The sequence below is a fragment of the Eleutherodactylus coqui genome, chromosome 4, assembly GCF_035609145.1.
Source record: "Eleutherodactylus coqui strain aEleCoq1 chromosome 4, aEleCoq1.hap1, whole genome shotgun sequence".
Taxonomy (NCBI): domain Eukaryota; kingdom Metazoa; phylum Chordata; class Amphibia; order Anura; family Eleutherodactylidae; genus Eleutherodactylus; species Eleutherodactylus coqui.
This window is the reverse complement of record NC_089840.1, coordinates 245,186,635-245,210,114: the sequence shown is the minus strand read 5'-3', so window position 1 is coordinate 245,210,114 and position 23,480 is coordinate 245,186,635.

The window sequence follows — 23,480 nt, the reverse complement described above, 5'->3', positions numbered from 1 at the left end:
CACTTAGCGATGACGGGGGTACCTTCAGCCCATAAGTAATGTTAATTGCGTATTGACTGTGGGTCAGATGCCTCCATTAACTTCAATGGAGGCCATGCGCGTCAAAATAGAGCATGCTGTGACTTTTCTTCCTCTCGCAGAATGCACAATTGGTATCCGCAAGTGTGAAGGAAAAATCAAAACTACGTGCCTTTTAATGCCTGAGTTTTGATGCAGAAAGTCTGCGTAAAGGGCAACCAAGGATTCCACATGTAAAATTCCTTTTCGCAGCTAGCAGTGGTTTTCTGCAAACTACAAAGTTAGCTGATAGGTTATATAAAACTACACTAAAAAGCGAACAAAAAACCTAAAATAAAAATACAGAAATAAAAAAGAAACATGAAAAAAGCAAGTGGTAGGGGACATGTCAGTGGTGGATGGGTTAGCACTTCAAGCGGCTCCCACTGAAGACACATCTCCACGTTCTGCAGGAGGCGACTAAGCCCAATGCCATTCCTTATAAGGCCTTAGTCAGACGGGCGTTTTTTCGCACGATTTGCGGATCGCATGACGGATGCGCATCCGCAAATCGCGTGACCGGTGCCCGAAAATCGCCCGAAAATCTGCTCCTAGCCGCGTTTCATTAGAAACGGGCCGGAGCTGTCCAGCGCATTGCATTCAATGGAGCCGGTAATACAGCCGGCTCCATTGAAAGCAATGCACTGCGGGCGAGTGTGGGATGAATTGTCGGGAAGGGCTTAAATATATAAGCCCTTCCCTGCAATTCATCCAGAAAAGTGTTAAAATAAAAAATATATATATACTCACCTGCTCCCGGCAGCCGGAGTTCCGCACGGCTGGCCTGCAGTGGGTGTGAAGGGGGTGTGAGTCAGACCTGCCCCCTGATTGGCTCAGCGCTGAGCCAATCAGAGGCAGGTCTGACTCACACCCATTCATGAATTCATCCCGCGCACGCTGGCAGCCCATTGCTTTCAATGGAGCCGGCTGTATTGCCGGCTCCATTGAATTCAATGGGCAAACATCGTTCTCTGCCACAGCTGTTACAGCTGTGGCAGAAAAGAATGATTTGTCTTCTATATGTTCTCAATGGGGTCGGCGCTGCTGCCGCCAGCCCCATTGAGCGCATATAGAGAAGAGAACAGGAATCGCAGATTGCAGATAGGTGCGATCTGCGATTTCTGTTCTATAATTTATCAGACGAGCGCATAAAAAGCTCTCATGTGTCCGATACCATTGCAAAGCAATGGTTTTATAAAATCGCCGGACGCATGCGCATGCGCAAATCGCGCGAAAAAACGCCCGTCTGACTAAGGCCTAAGTGGTTTGGCCTATACGTTACATCAGCAGTCAGCCCTCCACAGACAATGTGTACTCAGGGGGATGTGGTGGTGCCAGCTCTTGGTGCTTATTGTGATATAGAGTCAGAAGGAGGAGATGAAGGAAGAGGCTGACATTGCGGGGCAGCATCCACTTGTACATGGGACAACTATTGCCTAAATTCAATGTCTCCAGCAATAATTTGGGCGATAATTGCCCATGTAAAGGTACTTTTAATTACCCATAAACACTTTATATAAGAAAACATTTCAGAGTCTTTAGGGTACAGAGCCATGTGAATAGTTTGGACTTTTGGCTGAAGTCTAGTGCTTCCATGCTTATCTCCTGTCTATACCGTGGCTTCACTAGTGTATTCAAGACCACCTTTATCCAGGGGGTATTAGGTGCAATCAAATTTAATAAGCTTAAGCATCTGCCAGGTGTTGCTAAAATTGACAATACACAATCAAAATAATTCAGCCTCTCAATATTAAAAGTGACCAATGCAATTATCAATCTCTATAAAAGAACTTGGTTTGTGTCCATTTACGCTTGTATAGTCAACGTGCAGATTGGAGTCTTCTAATATACATTCATGTATTTCCTAGCAATTTAGCATTAATCAGTCAATTAGTCAGTCTGCTCAATGTCATGCAATAAGCGAACAAAACATGCATTTAATAGCGTGTCTGGCGCAGGAACTGGTAAGAGATCTGAGAAGACAAAGTCTTTTTAATATCTGGTAGAAAAAAGTAGATGCCAGGTTTCCGAGTCGATTTGGACTCAAGATCCAAGGTAACATGACTTCATAGTCAGGAATGCTACATGCAAGGTCTCATACACACATTCTAGTTACATGAAGTTTGGCTCCTTATGAGACAACATGGAAAATAGAATAAAAGTGTAGATGGTTACCTGAATCAATCACTTAAAGGGGTTGTCTGGTTTAGAAAACCAATTTTCAAATGTGCTATTATGAGTTAAAGCGGTTGTACCAAGATCACACGATATCCTCTATCTAGTGGATAACTTGCTGATCAGTGGGGGGTTCAGCTGTGAGACCCCTACTGACCCAGATAACGGGGTCCCATGTACCCCTTCCTTCTCATTGCTTATGTTCAAAAGGATTTTATTAAACTTTCATATGAAAATTACATTCAGAATTTTGATATAGAACATTGAATATTGAACTGTATGCAATAACAGAAAGATGTTTTCACAGGCATATTTGACATTACTAGACTTGATGCCTTCTTCTGTTACGAGTCTTTCACTTTCCTGTGCATGTATATAAAGAAGAATAAACATTTAAACATTCTGTGTCCTACCCGACAAACTTCTTTCAATAGAGTCCCCCCCCCCAGTCAAGAGCCCCCCCCCCCGGTCATCAGGTCTTGGAGAACCCCCAGAGAGGATGCCGAACGAGCATAACATTGTCCCTTTGCAACATCGAATTCCATCTAAAAATATGCAAACGAATATGTATAACGTTAAAAAAAAGAAAACCAAAGAAAGTGAGAAGGAAAAGAACTCAGAAAGAAAGGGTCAAAGGAAGGATTTGGTGGGGGGGAGGGAGGGGAAAAGTACCCTGAGATCATAGACCGTGATCATTTATGAGGTTTTCCAACCTTAAGCATATAGACGCCCACAATCCTTTACGAGAATGATCCACTCCTCAGCCAAGACGTGAGAGAAGGAGAGTCTCGGAACTCCACCTAAACCGCCCAAGTAGAATAAAATTTTGAGTATCCTTTTTCGAGGTCACTACATTTGGGCTCCTCCGTATATTTTAAAAAGTCCATGGCCTCTAGCCACACTATTCTGAGGATTAATACCCTCTGTCTCCAAAATTTGGGGATGATCTGCCGCATTAACATAATAAAGTGCCAGAGCAGACCCTGTTTGAGTTAACAGACTGGAACCGGGGGGATGGACAGGAGCGCTGACTCTGGCGTGAACTGCAGTGAGGATGTACACATGTGCATGCTCAGCCAGCACTCCATTCATTCTGATGTCACTGCGGGCAGAGAAGCCACCCCTGCAGTGGTAGACAGAGAGGAACTTTGAACCCCTGTTCTCAATTTCAGTGGGAATATTAGTAGTGAGACCCCACCGATTAGCATGTTATCTCCTGTCCTATCCCCCTTTAAAAGAAATAAGGGGTGTTTCTTATTTGGGGCCTCTACAATAAAGGGCCCTATTACATAGAATGGAGCCTCGTGAGACACAGAGTGTTAAAGCAGCAGTAACGCAGTCCTAAGCTCTCGCTCACGACCTGAAGGTTCTGGGTTCAATCCCCACGTAGCCGGCTCAAGGTCGAGTCAGCCTTCCATTCATCCAAGGTCGGTAAAATGAGTACCCAACTTGCTGGGGGGCAAAATATAACTGGGGAAGGCAATGGCAAACCACCCCTCAAAAATAATCTGCCAAGAACACGTCACCCCCAGGAGTCAGTCATGACTGGGGACTTTACCTAACCTTACACAAAACAATATCCTTCAGGTCCGAGTATTGTGGTCATAATACGGATTCTATAATGCACAATAAAAGTGGACTTAAACATGACTACAATTTGCCCCTCTAATTGTGGGGTCATTAATTTTCATTGGACAATTGACTCTATACAGGATCGTTCAAATCATTACTACCATTTTTATCTAATCATAAAACGTCAGAACTTTCCTTGTAATTAACAAGAACGGTTTTGTCTATGGCCAGATTTACTTGCTAAAGTTTATAGACATGAGGTTGTACTTGACCAGCATTTAAGGACATGAATAGGTTTATTTAGCATGGTTGACTGTAAGCACATGTACCCCCCCCCTTCCACCAGCCCCCAATGAAACGAGCTCCTTGAAGCATGAAATGAATGGATGTTTATTGTTGTGTAAAAAGGCGGACAATAAAACGCTCACACCTCTTTAATGTATCCCCACTTTCAATCCACCATGTCGGCAGGATAAAAAATAATTTTGAATAGCCATAAAATGCATCTAATTCACTCTATAAAAAATGTCACAGAGGGGAGAGAAAAACAAGAACCTTTAACAATTTCCTTTGTTGCACTTCTTTACAATAGGAAGTGCAAATACGTTTTGTCCTTAGAAAAAAACTCCATTTAATTCCCCAAAAATAATTAAAATTTCATGAATTTTACTGGCTCCAGTATCCAGCAGAGTGAAAATATTGGAACTCCCTGGCCCTCTATATAAAAAGGGCACAACTGCTGCACTTTATTAGATGTGACTCTCTGAACACACCAAAAAATCATACCAAGAAATGTGAAGAAATCCAAGGCCCAGCCTGGCTGTAAACATAATACAATTAACCATAAAACCGGCCTCAGCAATATTAAAACAATATTCAGTGGAATAACTGTGACATGGCAGCGCATAGAGTTTATGGGATTCCAGATAGAGAGAAGTGAGCGCCGGGGTCTCACAAGCCCCTAGAAAGCAGGTGTTACCCAGGACTGCAAAATTAAACGCTTCATTCTGCTTGTTGAACGGATTATGCAGCAGGGCTGGAATGTAACAACTGTGCTATTAAAACCATTACAGCCTTCAGAAAGCAGTGCAAGCACAGCACACGGCTCTACAGAAGTAGGGTACAGCCAGGGCTCGCAACATGGAGCAGCCTAATTCCATGATCCTACATAATACACCTAATCCTATGCATTTGTGTATATTGTGTCTGTTCAGAAGAACAAAAAAAAGTTATACATATATAAAATGGAGAGTCAAAATCATTCAACTGTAGCAGATGTATTTGGGAGTTGTATCGGCTCCCAAAATAAAAAAGAAAAAGTTAAACTTCTACAGACAACTTTGGGGAACAATTTTTTCTTTTAACTTGAAGGCATGTATTTTGAGCTGACAATCATTTTTTGCACTACGGCTTCATTAAAAATAAAAAAACAAATATTGCACTGTTTGTCTTCTGCGGCTTCTACATATCCCTGTATATAGTAAGCTGCAGTCTAAGGCCCACTTCAGACGAGTGCCTGCGTATTTGTATGCGCCAGAGTGGAATGAATTATGATTTTTTTGGGACGCTCATCAGGGTAATTTCGTGTACTTTTTCCCACAAGCAAGGCATGGTTATTTGCGTGCGGCAAAGAAAGAGGCATTGCTTGGAATGGCTAATTAGTCTAATGAGTTCCAGTGACAGATGAACGTATTGTAACTAGAGATGAGCGAGCACGCTTGTTTAAGGCTGCTACTCGATCGAGTAGCAGTCTTATCGAGTAACTGTGTACTCGACCGAGCAACATGCGGGGGTGGGGGGTGGGGTGGCGGGGGCCAGTGTGGGGGGGGAGCGGGGCTTCGGGGTGGAGAGAGAGATCTCTCTCACTCTCCTGCCGCTCCCTCCCGCTCCCCCCCGCCCCCCCCCCCCCCCTTCATGCTGCTCGGGCGAGTACACAGTTACTTGATAAGACTGCTACTCGATCAAATAGCAGCCTTAAACGAGCCTGCTCGCTCATCTCTAATTGTAACACATCTGTAATATGGATTCATATTACTGCCGTGTTGCTGATGACATTACAGCCGTATGTCATCAGTATTTCCTCACTATTTGATCTGTTTTCACCTATTTTATTTTCCACTGGATAAATACTGATCCATGTTTGTCCAATACGGAGGCAAAAACGCAAAAAATAGGTGCGTTTTTAAAAAATGTCTGTGAAAAGTAAAGCCCTGTGAATGGACACATAGATTTACATTAGCTCTGTATTATGGTACCCAAAATGTAGACCAAAAACGGAGTAAAATACGTTCACCTGAAAGCAACCTAAGGGAGGCTGTACAGAGGCTGATCGTCACCCGAGTAATCACTCAATACAGCGATTACTGGCGATTGCTGTTCCGCATAATCACGGGACCTGGCAGCCCAAGTGATAAGAGAATAGTTCATTTGTCTGAGTCACTTTGTCTTTAGATCACCTAAAAACCAAGCGCCTATCATCCCTTGTAAACAGGCAGTTACTCATCTTCACTGCCTGTTTGCAGTGAGTGGCGGCGGAAGAGTTCCTGGGCGCACTCCACCTCCATTCACTGAACCGCTGTGTAAAAGCCCAGGAGCGACAGTCATTAGACAGCTGTCAGGCGCTTAAACGCTCAATGGTCGTCCCGTGTACAAGAACCCTTAGTCTTAAGAGGAGATCCATTAGTGAGACTGGACTGGCTTGGTTTAATTCTGTTCTGTCTTCTGTTGAATGTTCTGATCAACTAATTCATGAGCGCAAGAAAGTTCATCTTTATTGTGGTCATAAGTTAGCAGATACAAAGTGCAGGATTGGAGATATAAGGACCAAAAACTAAAGCCGTCAGTCCAGCCTCACTGAATGGTCTCCTACTGAGGCTTAAGCCCCATTTACACAGGACTACAGTCGGACAAACGATGCTCGATACTCGTCTCTGGGTGTACTCGCTTTTGTGCTGCTGCACAGGAGCGAGTATCATTGACTCTCTGACAGAGCAGCCAGCAGGGGGCCAGGACGGCTGGAGGAGATTTCACTCCTCGCTCTCCCCCGCCCCTCTCCATTCACTTTACACAGCAGATGTTGAGTACTGAACAGCTGCTGTTTACACTGAACGATCATCGTTCAGGATTTTATGCAGCCTAAACGATGAACGATGATCTGAATGATGATTGTTCAGTGTAAATAGCAGCGGTTCACTATTGAACGGCCGCTATGTTAAGTCAATGGAGAGGGGTGAAGGAGAGTGAGGAGAAGAATCTCCTCCAGCCTCCCCACTGCGAGCCAACGATACTCACTCCTGTGCAACAGCATGGGAGTGAGTACATGCGGGAATGAGGGCATCGTTTGCCTGACAGTCGTCCAGTGTAAATGGGGCTTTAGACTGCAGTATCTATATGCACCGATATGTAGAAACTGCAGAAGTTGTCCAGGCCCATCTTGTACTCTTTTATCGAGTTTGCCAGCACCACAACCTCAGACAGAGAGTTCCATAGTCTCACTGCTCTTACAGTAAAGAAGCCTCTTCTATGTCTATCTTGCACTAGACATAACACAGAATGTCAGCTTTGTCCTTACCCCAGAAATAGCAAAGATGCAGCAGCATAAACTATAAATTGTCAATAAAAAAGATTTTTATTTCTCCATGATCTTAAATACAAGCTACGTTTTGACCATTGGTGGCCTTTTTCAAGCTGGCTACCATTCGCTATAACAGCTATGTTATTACCCCTAGACCTAACCTCCATTGTAATGCTTTTTCCTTATACCCGTTCAGTTAAATAGCGTAAACTATCTTTTACGTGCCTAAAAATTTGTGCATCAAAACATAGGCAATTGGCTCCATAGACTCTGGTGACTCCATAGACTCCTATTGGAGACTATGCGAGCCAGCTGGCAAAAGGAGATGAAGGGATGCCTTTCATTGTTATGGCAGCCGAGGGATTTCAGGGTGCGGCGTCAGTGCACTGCAAGACGCTGCAGCAGCCAGCCGACTTGGTCGCGGCTATTCTTGTTTCACGCGATTTAGCTCTCTGATAACTGTGATTTTTTAGCGCAGCTATTGGAGCAAAAAAATGGCGCTCGTGTGAAAGAGGCCTTAAAATGTTAAAACCATTTTTCAGACTATAGGCTAAAAGTAGCTGTACTTTACTATAGCAAATACCTGTTACAAGTGGTACCTTCTGTGTCATATTCCTCATCTACAGTATATATACATATCACATATGGTAAATGTACCTTTGTGACATGTTCCTACAACCTAATATGTTCCATGTGTGCCGTACTGAAACAAAGTGGTAAATATATCTGTTTTTTTACTTACCTCTAATAAATTTACAAATGCTTTCTAACCCATAAAGAGTTTATCTAATTTAACCCTTTTGTGACGCACATACGACTGTTTATGTTCTAATTGTACATACCCCTTCGTCCGCAGCATATGCTGCCTTGGGGTTATATTCAACTCTGATCTCTCCTTTACCCCCCACATCTAATCTCTGGCCCGAACATGTGAGCTGCACCTACAAGAACATCACAAGAATCCGCCCTTTCATCACCGTGGACACACTAAAAACGCTTACTGTTGCCCTCATCCACTCTCGGCTCGATTATTGCAACTTGCTGCTGATCGGCCTCCCCTGCACCAGACTCTACCCTCTACAATCCATCCTGAATGCAGCAGCCAGGCTCATCTTCCTGTCCAGCCACTACTCGGACGCCTCTGCCGTGTGCCGGTCACTGCACTGGCTGCCCGTCAAATACAGAATTCAATTCAAACTCACTACCTTGATCCATCAAGCTCTCCATAGCACCGCGCCGCCCTACATCACCTCCCTTATCGCAATCCACCACCCAGCCTGTGCACTTTTAATTCGAACTTCTCATTCCTGCCTCCAAGACTTCTCCAAAGCAGCACCACTCCTCTGGAACGCGCTACCCAAAACTATCCACGCAATCCCTGATTCACAAAACTTCAGGCGTGCTCTAAAATCGCACCTCTTCAGGTAGGCATACCATATCCCTTAAACCAAACCCCTTTGTACTCTGCCTGTCACACTGATTCAGCCACCACACAGCTTAATGTCTGACCATTGTTTATGTATATAGAATCCGTCGATCTCCACCTCGCCATACCGTGCACATCTCCAGCCCTTTACCTTCTGTATCACCCCATTATTTGTAGTATGTAAGCTTGATGGAGTAGGACCCTCACCCCTACTGTTTCTATCAACTCATTACTATGTAGCCATGGTTTTTCTATTTTAGTATTTTTGTCTTTCTGTATCCCCCTGTTTTTGTAAGCACTATACAATATGTTTGGCGCTATATAAATAAAGATTATTATTATCATGCTATATATGGAGTCGAACCCGCTCCATGCACAGTGGGTATTGTCTGTCTCTGACAGCCGACACTCACTGGCAACTGCCGTGATCAGAGAGAACTCTGATTGTGGCTGGTAATCGTCTAAATGCCGCTGTCAGTGCGTGCAATAACTTTTTTATTTTTCAGTCGATGTAGTTGAGCAAGGGCTCATTTTTTTGCGGGATGTCCTGTAGTTTCTGTTAGTACCAATTTGGAATATATACAACTTTTTGATCACTTTTTATTGCGTTTTTTTCTGGGACACAGGGCAACTGAAAAAGTGCATTTCTGTCCGTTCTCAGTGATTGTTTGATTTTATATTTTCCTTTCTGTAAAAAATAAAAAAAAGGTTTAAAAAAATTTTAAAATTGTATCGCTATATCCATAACGGTCCAATTTATTAAAATATCACAGTATTAATCCTACATGATTAACTACATATAATATGCAATGGTAGAATTGTGTTTTTTGGTAACTCCATCTCTAGGAAAAAATTGACCAAAAAACTAGCAAAAAGTCAAATGTACCACAAAATGATACCAATACAAACTACAGGTGGTCTACAAAAAAATGAGCCCCCCCAAATAGCTCTGTAGATGGAAAAATAATAAAGTTATGGGCCTCAAAACATGGTGGCACAAAGCAATTCTTTTATCCTTCTTTTTATTTTTTTTTAGATATTACTATATAAAAAAACTATATAAATTTGATATTTCTGTAATCAAACTGACCTGCAGGATAACGACAGCGATCATTTTTACTGCATCATGAATGATATAAAAATAACCTCACCCTCCTCCCCAAAAAAAGAATGGTGCAATTGTGGGTTTTTCCCACTTCACCTCACCTTGAAAAAGGGGTCCGTAAACCTCGAAAAGCGTTGCCGTGTACTGCACTTATTGTGTACTGTTTATTACGTGTGAATAAAGAAGATCTGAGAGAAGAACACATCGATTCGCTACCTATATTTCTTACGGCTAGCTTGGAATGGAAGGAAATGTTTGGCTCCAGATCCCCCAATGTGAAGTAAGTGCATACCCCTTCTGATCTTTACACTCTCTTATAGGTGTACTGTAGCACAAAGGAACCCATTAGTTTTTTTGTTTTTGCTATTCACTACCGAGGCTGAATACCCCGGGCCTGTGTTCCATGCTGCTCTTCCAAGCGGGATCTACATCTGAGTGATTACTTAAAGGAGTTGTCTCACGCCGAAACGTTTTTTTTTTTTATTCAATAGGCCCCCCGTTCGGCGCGAGACAAACCCAATGCATGTGTTAAAAAAAAAAAACGGGTAGTACTTACCCGAATCCCCGCGCTGCGGCGACTTCTTCCTTCTTCTTACTTACCTTAGTAAGATGGCCGCCGGGATCTTCACTGTGAGGTCCATTGCCGATTCCAGCCTCCTGATTGGCTGGAATCGGCACACGTGACGGGGCGGAGCTACGCGATGACGCGTACAAGGGGGCGGAGCCCGAACTCCGCTCGTGCCGAGACCCAAGAGAAGGGAGAAGACCGGACTGCGCAAGCGCGTCTAAAATCGCCAGAAGAGGCGATTTTAGACGGATCCATGGAGACGAGGACGCCAGCAACGGAACAGGTAAGTGAATAACTTCTGTATGGCTCATAATTAATGCACAATGTACATTACAAAGTGCATTAATATGGCCATACAGAAGTGCATAACCCCACATGCTTTCATGAGACAACCCCTTTAAGGCTGGAGTGGACCTACATGGTGTGGAGTTCTGCCTGCTGACAGACTCTACACCACACTAGTAAGTCCTTTTCTTTCAGGATTGCATCTGCATTTAATTAATTAATTACATTCTTCCTGTATCTGGAGCGCAGACACTTCATCTTGTTATTTTATTCACTTTGACATTTGTAAGTCTTCCAATTTATTAAATGGTACCATTGAAACGTAGAACTCGTCCTGCAAAAACAAGCCCTCAAGTAGATATGTCACCCGAAAAATAATAGAGATTTTTTGTAAAGTGAGAATATGAGAACTGCAGATTATGACTTAGATGCAGGAGCATCAATAACTAGAGATGGGCGAGCACACTTGTCCGAGCTTGATGCTCGTTCGAGCATTAGGGTGTTCAAGATGCTTGTTACTCGAGACGAGCACCACGTGGTACTCGAGTCAATTCCATTTCCTTCCCTGCATGTTTAGCACCATTTTTTAGCCAAGAGACATACAGGAAAGGCATTACCACTTCCTCCTGTGACGTGCCAGCACTATCCCATCCCCCTGCAGTGAGTGGCTGGTGAGATCAAGTGACTGCCGAGTACTTAAAGCAGTCCCGTCCATGGCTCGCCTCAGACACACACTGGGAGAGCATAGGGAAAGTGCTGCTGCTTATTCAGGGATAGTGTTAGTGTAGGATCCTGTCTATAAGAACCCCAATAGTCCTTCTTAGGGCCACATCTGACCGTGTGCATAACTGTGTGGCCGGCTGGCAGCAGTTTTGCACAATTTTTTTTTTTTTAAATCTCGGTTGTGCAGGCTATTACAGCTATAGAGTTCTAAGTCTGCAGTCTGTAATACAGAGTTTAGGGAAAGTGCTGCTGAGATAGGGACAGTGGTAGTGTAGGATCCTGTCTACAAGAACCCCAACGGTCCTTCTTAGGGCAACCTGTGACCGTGTGCATTTTACAGGGTGTCTGGTGGGAGTTGTAGTGCATCACTATTGCACAGCTAGCCTTTTTTGCAGCCTTCCGTATAATTTTTTTTTGGCTGCAGTTTGCGTTACAATACCGCTCTCAGCCTCAAACTGTACGCCAATAATTCCATAATTTTTTACACCGGTCTGTGTCTGCAGTGAACGTAACGCACAGCGTACGGCCACAGCCACTGATAGAGGGAAAGTCATATACACACTATATAGCCTGTATTCTTTTTCAAAAAGAAAAAAAAAAAGCTCCATCGTTGAGCTACCTCTGACCGTCTGAAATTTACAGGGTGTATGGTGGGAGTTCTAGTGCATCACTATTGCACAGCTAGGCCTGTTTGCAGCCTTCCGTATTCTTTGTTTCTGCCTGGAGTTAGTGTTACAATACCTCTCTCAGCGTGAAAGTGTACGCAAATAATTCGATAATTATTTACACCGCTCTGTGTCTGCTCTATTTGTAATCCACCATGCTGAGGGGTAGGGATAGGGGTCGAGGACGTGGACGCGGGCGAGGACGCGGAGGTCCAAGTGAGGTGTGGGCACAGGCCGAGTCCCTGGTCCAGGTGAATCACAGCCGGCTGCTGCGGGATTAGGAGAGAGGCAAGTTTCTGGGGTCCCCAGCTTCATATCATGATTTATGGATCCACGTGGTAGACCTTTATTACAAACTGAGCAGTGTGAGCAGGTCCTGTTGTGGATGGCAGAAAATGCATTCAGCAATGTATCGACCACCCAGTCTTCTATGCAGTCCACTGCTGCAACTCTGAATCCTTTGGCTGCTTCTCCTCCTTCCTCCCAGCCTCCTCACTCCATGAAAATGACATATTCTGATGAGCAGGCAGACTCCCAGGAACTGTTCTCGGGTCCCTGCCTTGATTGGGAAAAAATGGTTCCTCTCTCACCTGAGGAGTTTGTCGTGACCGATGCCCAACCTTTGGAAAGTTCCCGGGGTCCGGGTGATGAGGCTGGGGACTTCCGGCAACTGTCTCAAGAGCTTTCAGTGGGTGAGGAGGACTATGATGATGAGACACAGTTGTCTATCAGTGAGGTAGTAGTAAGGCAGTAAGTCCAAGGGAGGAGCGCAGAAAAGATTCGGAGGAAGAGCAGCTGGACGATGAGGTGACTGACCCCACCTGGTTTGCTAAGCCAACTGAGGACAGGTCTTCAGAGGGGGAGGCAAGTGCAGCAGCAGGACAGGTTGAAAGAGGCAGTGGGGTGGTCAGGGGTAGAGGCAGGGCCAGAGCGAAGAATCCCCCAACTGTTTCCCAAAGCACCCCCTCCCGCCAAGCCACCATGCAGAGGCCTAAGTGTTCAAAAGTGTGGATGTTTTTCAGTGAGAGCGCAGACGAATGACGAACAGTGGTGTGCAACCTATGTCGCGCCAAGATCAGCCGGGGAGCCACCACTACCACCCTCACCACCACCACCATGCGCAGGCATATGATGGCCAAGCACCCCACAAGGTGGAACGAAGGCCGTTCACCGCCTCCGGGTCACACCACTGCCTCTTCCCCTGTGCCCCAACCTGCCACTCAGATCCAACCCCCCTCCCAGGACACAGGCACGAGCGCCTCCCGGCCTGCACCCACACCCTCACCTCCGCTGTCCTCGACCTCATCCAGCAATGTCTCTCGGCGCAGCGTCCAGCTGTCGCTAGCGCAAGCGCAAATACGCCGCCAGGCACCCGCACGCTCAAGCTTTAAACGTGCACATTGCCAAATTAATCAGCCTGGAGATGCTGCCGTACAGGCTTGTGGAAACGGAGGCTTTCAAAAACATGATGGCGGCGGCGGTCCCACGCTACTCGTTCCCCAGTCGCCACTATATTTCCCGGTGTGCCGTCCCAGCCCTACACCAGCAAGTCTCCAGCAACATCAATCGTGCCCTCATCAACGCGGTTACTGGGAAGGTCCACTTAACCACGTGCACGTGGACAAGTACTGGCGGGCAGGGCCACTATATCTCCCTGACGGCACATTGGGTGAATTTGGTGGAGGCTGGGACCGAGTCAGAGGCTGGGACCGCACACGTCCTACCCACACCCAGAATAGCGGGTCCTTCCTCGGTTCTGGTATCTGTGGCAGTCTATGCCACCTCCTCTAAACCCTCCTCCTTCTCCTACGCAACCTCTACCTCAATTAAGAAATGTGAGCAGCATGTCGCCAGCAGTCGGTGTGGCGCGGCGCGGCAGCACAGCCGTGGGCAAGCGTCAGCAGGCCATGCTGAAACTACTCAGCCTAGGTGACAAGAGGCACACTGCCCCCGAACTGTTGCAGGGTCTGACAGAGCAGACCGACCTCTGGCTTTCTCCGCTGAGCCTCCAACCGGGCATGGTCGTGTGTGAAAACGGCCGTAACCTGGTGGCGGCTCTGCAGCTTGGCAGCCTCACACACGTGCCATGCCTGGCCCTCGTCTTTAATCTGGTGGTTCAGCGGTTTCTGAAAAACTACCCGCACTTACCTCCACCATGGACGCTGCCACTCTGAGGACCCTGCAACATCGGTTTAATCTGCCAGAGCACCGACTGCTGTGCGACGTGCCCACACGGTGGAATTCTTCGCTGCACATGTTGGCCAGGCTCTATGAGCAGCGTAGAGCAATAGTGGAATACCAACTCCAACATGGGCGGTGTAGTGGTACTCAGCCTCCCCAATTCTTTATCGAGGAGTGGGCCTGGATGTCAGACATCTGCCAGGTCCTCAGAAACTTTGAGGAGTCTACCCAGATGGTGAGCAGCGACGCTGTAATCATTAGCGTTACCATCCCGCTACTATGCCTGCTGAGAAGTTCGCTGCAAGGCATAAAGGCCAACGCTTTGCGGTTGGAAGAGGAGACGGGGGATGACAGTATGTCGCTTGATAGCCAGACCACCCTCATGTCTGCAACTGCAACTGCACCAGGTTGGGCCTGTGGAACTTTTTCCTGGCTAAGCCAGTCATTGAAGCAGTGAAAGAAAACGTAACTGATTTACTGAGACCTTCGCAGCTGAACTAGCATCGAAGTCCGCTTCATGCCCGCGATTGCTGAGGGTTTGTGCAGAGGCCTATGTCCTCGGCGCAGTGAAAGTCTGCCATGTTTAGGCACTCTGATTTCTTCATGGTTCATGTCTTGGGTTGCGTCGGACCCACCTATGCTGTGGGTGCACACAGACTTCCCATTGCGGTGATTTACCTGTCTGGCACAAAGACACTGACTGACTTGGGTAGGGTGCAGAGTGCAGATGGCTTTCCCCTTGGGGTGTCGATTGAGCTATCCGACACCTACACAGAATGAATAGTGTGAGGGGACCCGGATTGCCCATTGCTGTGTAACTCGCGGCACCTTGGGTACCACAGTGTGTTTGCTGGGACCGAGCCGGACCAAGGGTCTGCTCACATACTTCCCACACAGGCTACAGTGGGTCCTGGTCATGGTTTCTTGGCCTTGTAAGGCCACCTCCTCCTCCTGCTTGGGGTCAGGGGATCAGCACTGGGCATCATGTATTTGCTCTCGTGTTACCACAGTTATCTGATACACTGGTTTGGGCCAAAGAAGAGGAGCGTTACTGCATTAGTGAGACGTTCAATGCTGTACTAGCATCGAAGTCTGCTTCATGCCCGCGATTGCTGAGGGTGTGGGCTGAGGCCTATGTCCCGGGGGAACTGCAACTGCGCCAGGTTGGGCCTGTGGAACTTTTTCCTGGCTAATCCAGTCATTGGAGCGGTGAAAGAAAACGTTACTGATTTACTGAGACCTTCACAGCTGAACTAGCATCGAAGTCCGCTTCATGCCCGCGATTGCTGAGGGTTGTGCAGAGGCCTATGTCCTTGGCGCAGTGAAAGTCTGCCATGTTTAGGCACTATGATTTCTTCATGGTTCATGTCTTGGGTCTCCTAGGACCCACCTATGCTGTGAGTGTACACAGACTTCCCATTGCGGTGATTTACCTGTCTGGCATAAAGACACTGACTGACTTGGGTAGGGTGCAGAGTGCAGATGGCTTTCCCCATGCGGTGTCGATTGAGCTATCCGACACCTACACAGAATGAATCGTGTGTGGGCACATGGATTCCCCATTGCTATGTAACTTGCGGCACCTTGGGTCACACAAGATGGAGGCTGGGAACGAGCTTGACCCTGGGCCCGCTCACGTTAATATCGAATGTCAGTTTCTCATCAATTCTCAACAGCATTGTGGGCTATCGCCCACCCCTATCAAAGAGGGTCGCTGCCTGGCCCTGCCAACCCTCTGCAGTGTGTGCCTCCGGTTCCTCCTCATGGCAGACGCACTTATAGACATGAGGGTGGTGTGGCTATGAGGCCAGCGTGTGGCATGAGGGCAGCTGAAGGCTGCGCAGGGAAACTTTTGTGTGTGCTGTGGACACTGGGTCGTGTGTGTGTGTGTGTGTGTGTGGGGGGGGGGGGGGGGGGTTGGGCAGCATGTAACCCAGGAGAAGAGGCAGCGGTGATTGTCCTTGGTTGGAGGTAGTGTGGTGCTTAGCTAAGGTATGCATTGCTAATGAGGGTTTGTCCAAAGTAAAAATTGTTAGGGGGGGTCCACTCTTGCCCCTATTGTGGCTTAATAGTGGGACCTGGGAGCCTGAGATGCAGCCCTGCGTGCTGCCCCTGCCCTATCCGTTTCTGTGGTGTTACCATGGATTTCGGATGTTTTCTGATTTTTCACAAGTGAAGAACTATCCGGAGCATCGGTCATATACAAAAATGCTCGAGTCGCCCATTGGCTTCAATGGGGTTCATTACTCGAAACGAGCTCTCGAGCATCGCGAAAAGTTGGACTCGAGCAACGAGCACCCAAACATTTCGGTGCTCGGCGCTCGCTCATCTCTATCAATGACCCTTGGTTATGATAGGGTTGTCCTGGATTATCGAAGGGAAAGACAATGTATTATAGTACTAAACATTGATGCTTAGAGCAGGGGTTAACTGCTACATTTACTGCAGATATACACATGTATGATCATCCATTACACACATTTAGTTCCTTCATCATCACCTTTCATAACAATTCTGGGGATTATAACGTGCGCTATGTTTCAGCGTTGAAAAATATTATAAAGTAGTTTTAAAGGAAACCCATCATTATATTCATGCTGCTTGTCCATATACAGTATAGGGAGAGATCTGCTAATCACATGGAGCAGGGATGGGAAGGCGAAGGTAAGCGATTCATCAGATACATCTCTCCAAGCCTTAGGATGCCCATACACCTTCAACCACAGGCATAACTGTATAATTATAGGCTGCTTAGTTATAGCATTTACCTCTCTCAGGTCATCAGCCCTGTCACTAAAGCCATATTTACATTGGCGATTTTCACGCACAACTTCTGTCCAATGGCGAGATGGACACAACACGCCTGTGAAAAGAACCTGTTATTTTCAGTGGGTTTATGCACAAGCAATTTTTCTTTCGGAACGAGAGTTCGAGATTGAAGAATCACAGCGTGCCCTGTGTTTGGAGGATTCTTGTTCAAGAACCGCCCTTTGCTGTGGCAGCAAAAAACATGGCATCACACTTGCATGCTGTATGATTTGCAATTGAGTGCAATGTGTTTTTTTACCATTTTAACTATTGGACAACGTGCGATTTTTTTTTTCCTTGTGTATGAAAAACACACGTGCATGGATGTAAAGCGCGTGTTTTTAACGCTGAAACACATCGCACATGCATGCAATTAAACAATAAAGGGCGGGCACCACTAAATAACCAAAAATAATAAGGTGCACTACAAGTCCCACACTAATGAATGCACAGACACAAGGTATATATGTATGAGAACAAGAAGGCACTGACAAACTATATGACAGAAAAATCATTCAAAAACACCAAAAATAGTCAAAATTTTATTTACAGCAACCAGAGACCTATTAAAATCATTTTAAAATCATAAAATAGTATCACTGGGGAAAAAGAACACTCCTCTATTCCTTTCGGAAGATGTTAAATATGTAGACTCATGTACATATTATACAGACACTATATATATGTATATATATATGTGTATGCGTGTGTGTATATACGCAAAATATTACCAATATGAAAGGACAAATAACTCATATCTTAGGCTGGATTCAGACGAACGTATATCGGCTCGGTTTTCACGCCGAGCCGATATACGGTGTCCTCATCTGCAGGTGGGGGAGGATGGAAGAGCCAGGAGCAGGAACTGAGCTCCCGCCCCCTCTCTGCTTCCTCTCCGCCCCTCTGCACTATTTGCAATGAAAGGAGGCGGGATGGGGTGGGGCTAAGTGGCGAGAATTAGCTCCACCCACGTCCCGCCTCTCCCCATTGCAAATAGTGCAGGGGGGCAGAGAGGAGGCAGAGAGGGGGCAGGAGCTCAGAGCACTGCTCCTGGCTCTTCCAGCCTCCCCTCCCTGCAGAGAGAGACGACGTATATCGGCTGGGCGTGAAAACCCAGCTGATATACGGACGTGTGAATCCAGCCTTTGGTATATATGACTTACAAAGGCTCTAAAGAGGTGTTAGATAGGAGTATAAACTCCTGATCATCGGCGCTGGTGGAGGAATAAATATTACTTGGAATTTAGACACCTAGCATGCTGTCACTCTCCTGATATATGGTAGACTTTGTGTATGAGTCTTTGGCTCCGACTCTTATTGTGACGGGCATCAGGGACCTGAAGGGTCTGTTGTCTGGAATACATGCTTCATAGAGTGCTGCGGACTAACCCTACTATATCACTCGTTGCTGTCATGGGTAAAAGGGGCGATTTATCAGAATTGCAAAAAGGGATGATTATTGGCTTTCGGGCCAAGGGTGGAGGGATTTCTTGCAGGTTGCTGTTGTGAAAGTGTATCGTGAGTGCACAAATGGTACCATTGGGAATAACCAATGTGGAAACTACAGAGCACCCTGTGCCAATGATGTGAGAGCAGAACGTTGGCTATTAAGGTATGTGAGGTCTAACTGATACACTACAGTAGCGCAGCTCACCATGAAAATGAACCTGAGGGCCATCAGACATGTCTAAGACAACAGTTCAGCGAACCCTTCTGCGTATGTGACTCCGAAGCAGATGGATGGTCACTGCACCTACTGTATGCTAACATAGTTGCATCGGCTTCAATTTGCACTACCATTTCTTGTGCTGATTGGCTTCTCCAATGAGTCTTGTTTTGTGCTTTATCGAATGGATGGGCAGCATGTCAGGTGAGAAACATCAGAGGGCAAACACTCTGAAACCACAGCTGGAAGAACACAAGCTGGTGGCGGCAGCGTTGTGGTCTGGGGGATTTTTTCGTGGCATTCCCTGGTCCCACTCATCCATATGGAAGGCATTGTGAACTGATTTGGTTATGGATCCACCCTTGCAGATCACATAGATCCACACATGCTGTTTGTCTTCCCTTGGGGCAGATGGGATCTTCCAGCAAGACAATGCGACATGTCACATGGCTAGAAATGTCCGACAGTGGTTGGAAGAGCACGACCAAGACTTCCAAGTACTTCTCTGGTCCCCTAATTCCCCACACTTGAACCCAATTGAGCATGTGTAGGACAGCCTTGATCGATCATCGAGTTTGCTCTATGGATCCTCCCCCACGCACCCTCCTGTAACTGTGGGATGCAGTCAGCATGGCTCCAGATACAGAGACAACCTACCTGCACCTTACTGAGCCACTCCCAGCCAGTCTAGCTGATGTCCGTGCGGCACACAGCGGTAACACTGGATTTTAGCTGGTGGTCATAATAATGTGACTTCACTCTGTATTTTCTATTGGGCAAAGGCAGATCTGTATTTGCCCAGTTGAAAATGAAAGCAATGACAGCAAATACGGAACAAACAATGATGCAATACTGATAACATGGTTGTAATATCATCTGTATCATGTCCGTATTACAGATGGGTTAAAAATGTAACCATAAAAATCGCGATCGCCAGTGTGAAGGAGCTTTAGGCTTCCTGCACACGACAGGGTCGGATCCTGCATGTCGAATCCATGCCCAGCCAGTGACCCCGCTTACACTGTCCAGGTTCTTCTTTCTCTGTACTGTGGGAGTGCCAGCCAGCACGCATGCACAGTACAGAGAAAACCGCGCCATCGCTAGGCGATGACGCTGATCCCGCGACCCTTCTGCAGTACTCACTGCACAAGAGCCACGGGACAGAAAACCGCACAGAATGGAGCATGCGGTGTTTTTCGGAAATTTGCACTGGTGTGTAGGAAGCAGCGGTTCTCCATAGAAGACTATTAGCAGTATTTGCTGAGGAATCCGGGACAGACGCCGACCCCGGATTCTGCAAATCAAATCGGACAGTGTGCAAGAGCCCTTAGTGTTCCTTCATATGGATTTCCGGGCTGCAACGTATTTTTTTGCTAATACGTTGCGCCCAGCCGTGTGAATGGATGAGAAAACGCTAATTAAGCTTAGGACTTGATTGTAGAAAATCGTCCATTCATGCGAATTAACGTCGCGTATGAGCAAACGTACAAACGCATATGCTCATGTGTAGGAGCCCTTAGACAGACATTTTGAGTGAATTTCGACTGCAGACTACAAGTCTAATCCTCTCCTACTAAGCAGAGATGTAAACAGAATTCATTAGCCCCTTAACACCACAGGAGGTACAATTACATCCCGGGGGCTCAGGGTTTGTATGGAGCGGGATCAGGAGCTGACACATGCCTGCAACAGACGTGATCAGCGTGATCGCTGATCATGGCTGTTAACCCTCTAAATCCAGCTGTCAGTTTGGACAGCTGCATATAAATACCCCAATCATAATCCCGGGGTCCTGAACTGCTCCATCGCAATGAGATCGCTAGGTGCTGTTAGGCTGCCATGACAGCCTGGAGCCTTCTAAAGGGACACAGGGATGTAATGACTGATTGCCTCTGATTACATTATACCTCGTTCTGATGGGCAGTCTACCAACCCTCTGTTGGTAGACTGCCCATCAGAATGAGGTATAATGTAATACTACGGTATTGCATTATACTCTGTAAGGAATCAAACAATCGCAAGTTTAAGTGCCCTATGGGGCCTTAAAAATATGTTTCAAAAAGTTTTAGTAATCACTAGTAAAAAAAATAAGAAGTTAGTGAATGTTAAAAAAAACCTTTTCCCATAGTTATAATAAAAAAAAAACAAAAACATATTTGGTATCGCTGCAACCGTAAAAGTCTGATCTATCAAAGTAACGTATAATTTATCCTAAAAGGCGAACGTTGTCAGAAAAAAAAATACAAAATATAATAATTGTGCTACTTTGGTCAACCTGACTCCATAGAAAAAATGTAATAAAAAGCTATCAAAAAGTTGTATGTACTCCAAAATGGTACCAATACAAACTACCGGACGTCTCACAAACATGAGCCCTGATACAAATATGCTGAAGGAAAAATAAAAAAGGTTATGGTGGTCAGAAGATGGCGGCAAAAAATAATTTAATTTTGTTCCAAAGATATTTTAGTTTTTCAAGATTAGTACAAAAAAAAATTATACAAATTTGATATTGTTGACATTTTTGCTGCAGTTGGTGTACCCTAAAAACAAGAACACCCCCCCCCCCCCCCCCCCCCCAAGATGGCAGAATTTTGTTTTTGGCCATTTCACTTCACTTAAATTTTTTTAAAAAGTTTTTTAGTACATTGTATAAAACCCTTTAAAAATATAGCTCATCCTACAAAAAAACGTGAAAAATTAGCTAAATGTTATTTCTGATAAATCAGATGATTTCTCATTTCCAGGTGTGTGGACATCGACTGACAACAGTTTTTCAGCATAACTTATGATAATAAGGATATCTGGTGGATGCTGACTGTATCCCATTTTTGGATATCTGCATCAACTCATATTTTAAAATCATGTTGGATTTGTATGCAGTTTGCATTCACAATAATCACAGTATGTAGAAATAGTCTATACATTGTAGTCAGTAGTGATAATAGTAGTATTTACACTGTACTGTCTATTAGTGTAATATTATATACTCTATATGTTAAAGTGTAATCATACGATATACATGATATCTCAGCAGTAATAATAATAGTATGTACATTATATGTCAGTGGTAGTAGTATATTCATAATATCTCAGCAGTAATAATAATAGTATGTACATTATGTGTCAGTGGTAGTAGTATATTCATGATATCTCAGCAGTAATAATAATAGTATGTACATTATATGTCAGTGGTAGTAGTATATTCATGATATCTCAGTAGTGATATTGTACGTACTATTTATGTCATTGATAACAATAGATTTATAGTAAGTCCCTGGTAATAATAGAATACATTTTGTATCTTAGTCATAATAATTGTATGTACTTTATATATAAGTGTACACTATATGCCTGATATCGGATTAGTAATAATAATATTTAGCTCTCACTGGTAATAATAGTAGATACGTGTTACCTCAGAGGTGCTACTAATACATATCATGTATCATAATATACATTGTATCTCACTGGTTGTAATAGTATAAATGTAGTAATACTATATACTGTACATATCACAGTGGTAATAACAATATTTACATTATGTCTCACTGGTAATAATAGTAGTTAATACGTGTTACCTCAGAGGTGCTACTAATACATATCGTGTATCTTAGTGACAATAATATTGTATCTCACTGGTTGTAATAGTATGAGTGTAATAATACTATATACTGCACATAGTATCGCAGTGGTAATAACAGTATAATCATTGTATCTCAGTGGTAAGATTATACACTACTTTGCAAACGTTTTAGACAAGTGTGGAGAAAATGCTGCAAAGTAAGAATGCTTTCAAAAATAGACGTATTAGTAATTTATTGTGGTCAATTAACAAAATGCCAAGAAAGTGAACAAAAGAGGAATGTAGATCCCATCAATATATGGTGTGCCCGTCCTTTTGCCTTCAAAACAACATCAATTCTCCTCTGTATACTTGCACACAGTTTCTGAAGGAACTCGGCAGGGAGGTTGTTCCAAATATCTTGGAGAACTAAGCACAGATCTTCTGTGGATGAAGGTTTGCTGAAGTCCTTCTGTCTCTTCATGTAATACCAGACAGACTCTATGTTGGGATCAGGGCTCTGTGGGGGGCCATATCATCACTTCCAGGACTCCTTGTTCTTCTTTACACTGAAGACAGCTGTTAGTGACATTGGCTGGATGTTTGGGGTTGTTGTCCTGCTGCAGAATGCGTTTGGAGGAAATTTGCCTTTGGATGCGTTTGGAGGAAATATAAAAATGCCTTTTATATTTGAACAAATTCTTATTTTACAGCATTTTTTCCATATCTGACTAAAACTTTTACGGACTTTTACACAGCGCTATAAGTGTACACTATAAACATGGTATCTGAGTAGTAATGATAGTATATACATTATATCTCACTGATGATCATAGTAGATAAATCTAATCCCAGAGGTAATAGAAGTACATATAGTGTATCTCAGGGGAAATAATATTAGATACATTGCATCTCACTGGTAACAACAAAACACATTGTATCATACATGTAATAATAACAATAAAACATTGTATCTAACTGGTGATAATAGCATATACATTATATTTCACTGGTAATAGCAGAATATAAATAATATCTCACTGTTAATAACAGTATATACATTATATCTAACTAGTAATAGTAGCATATACATTGTATCTCACTGTTAAT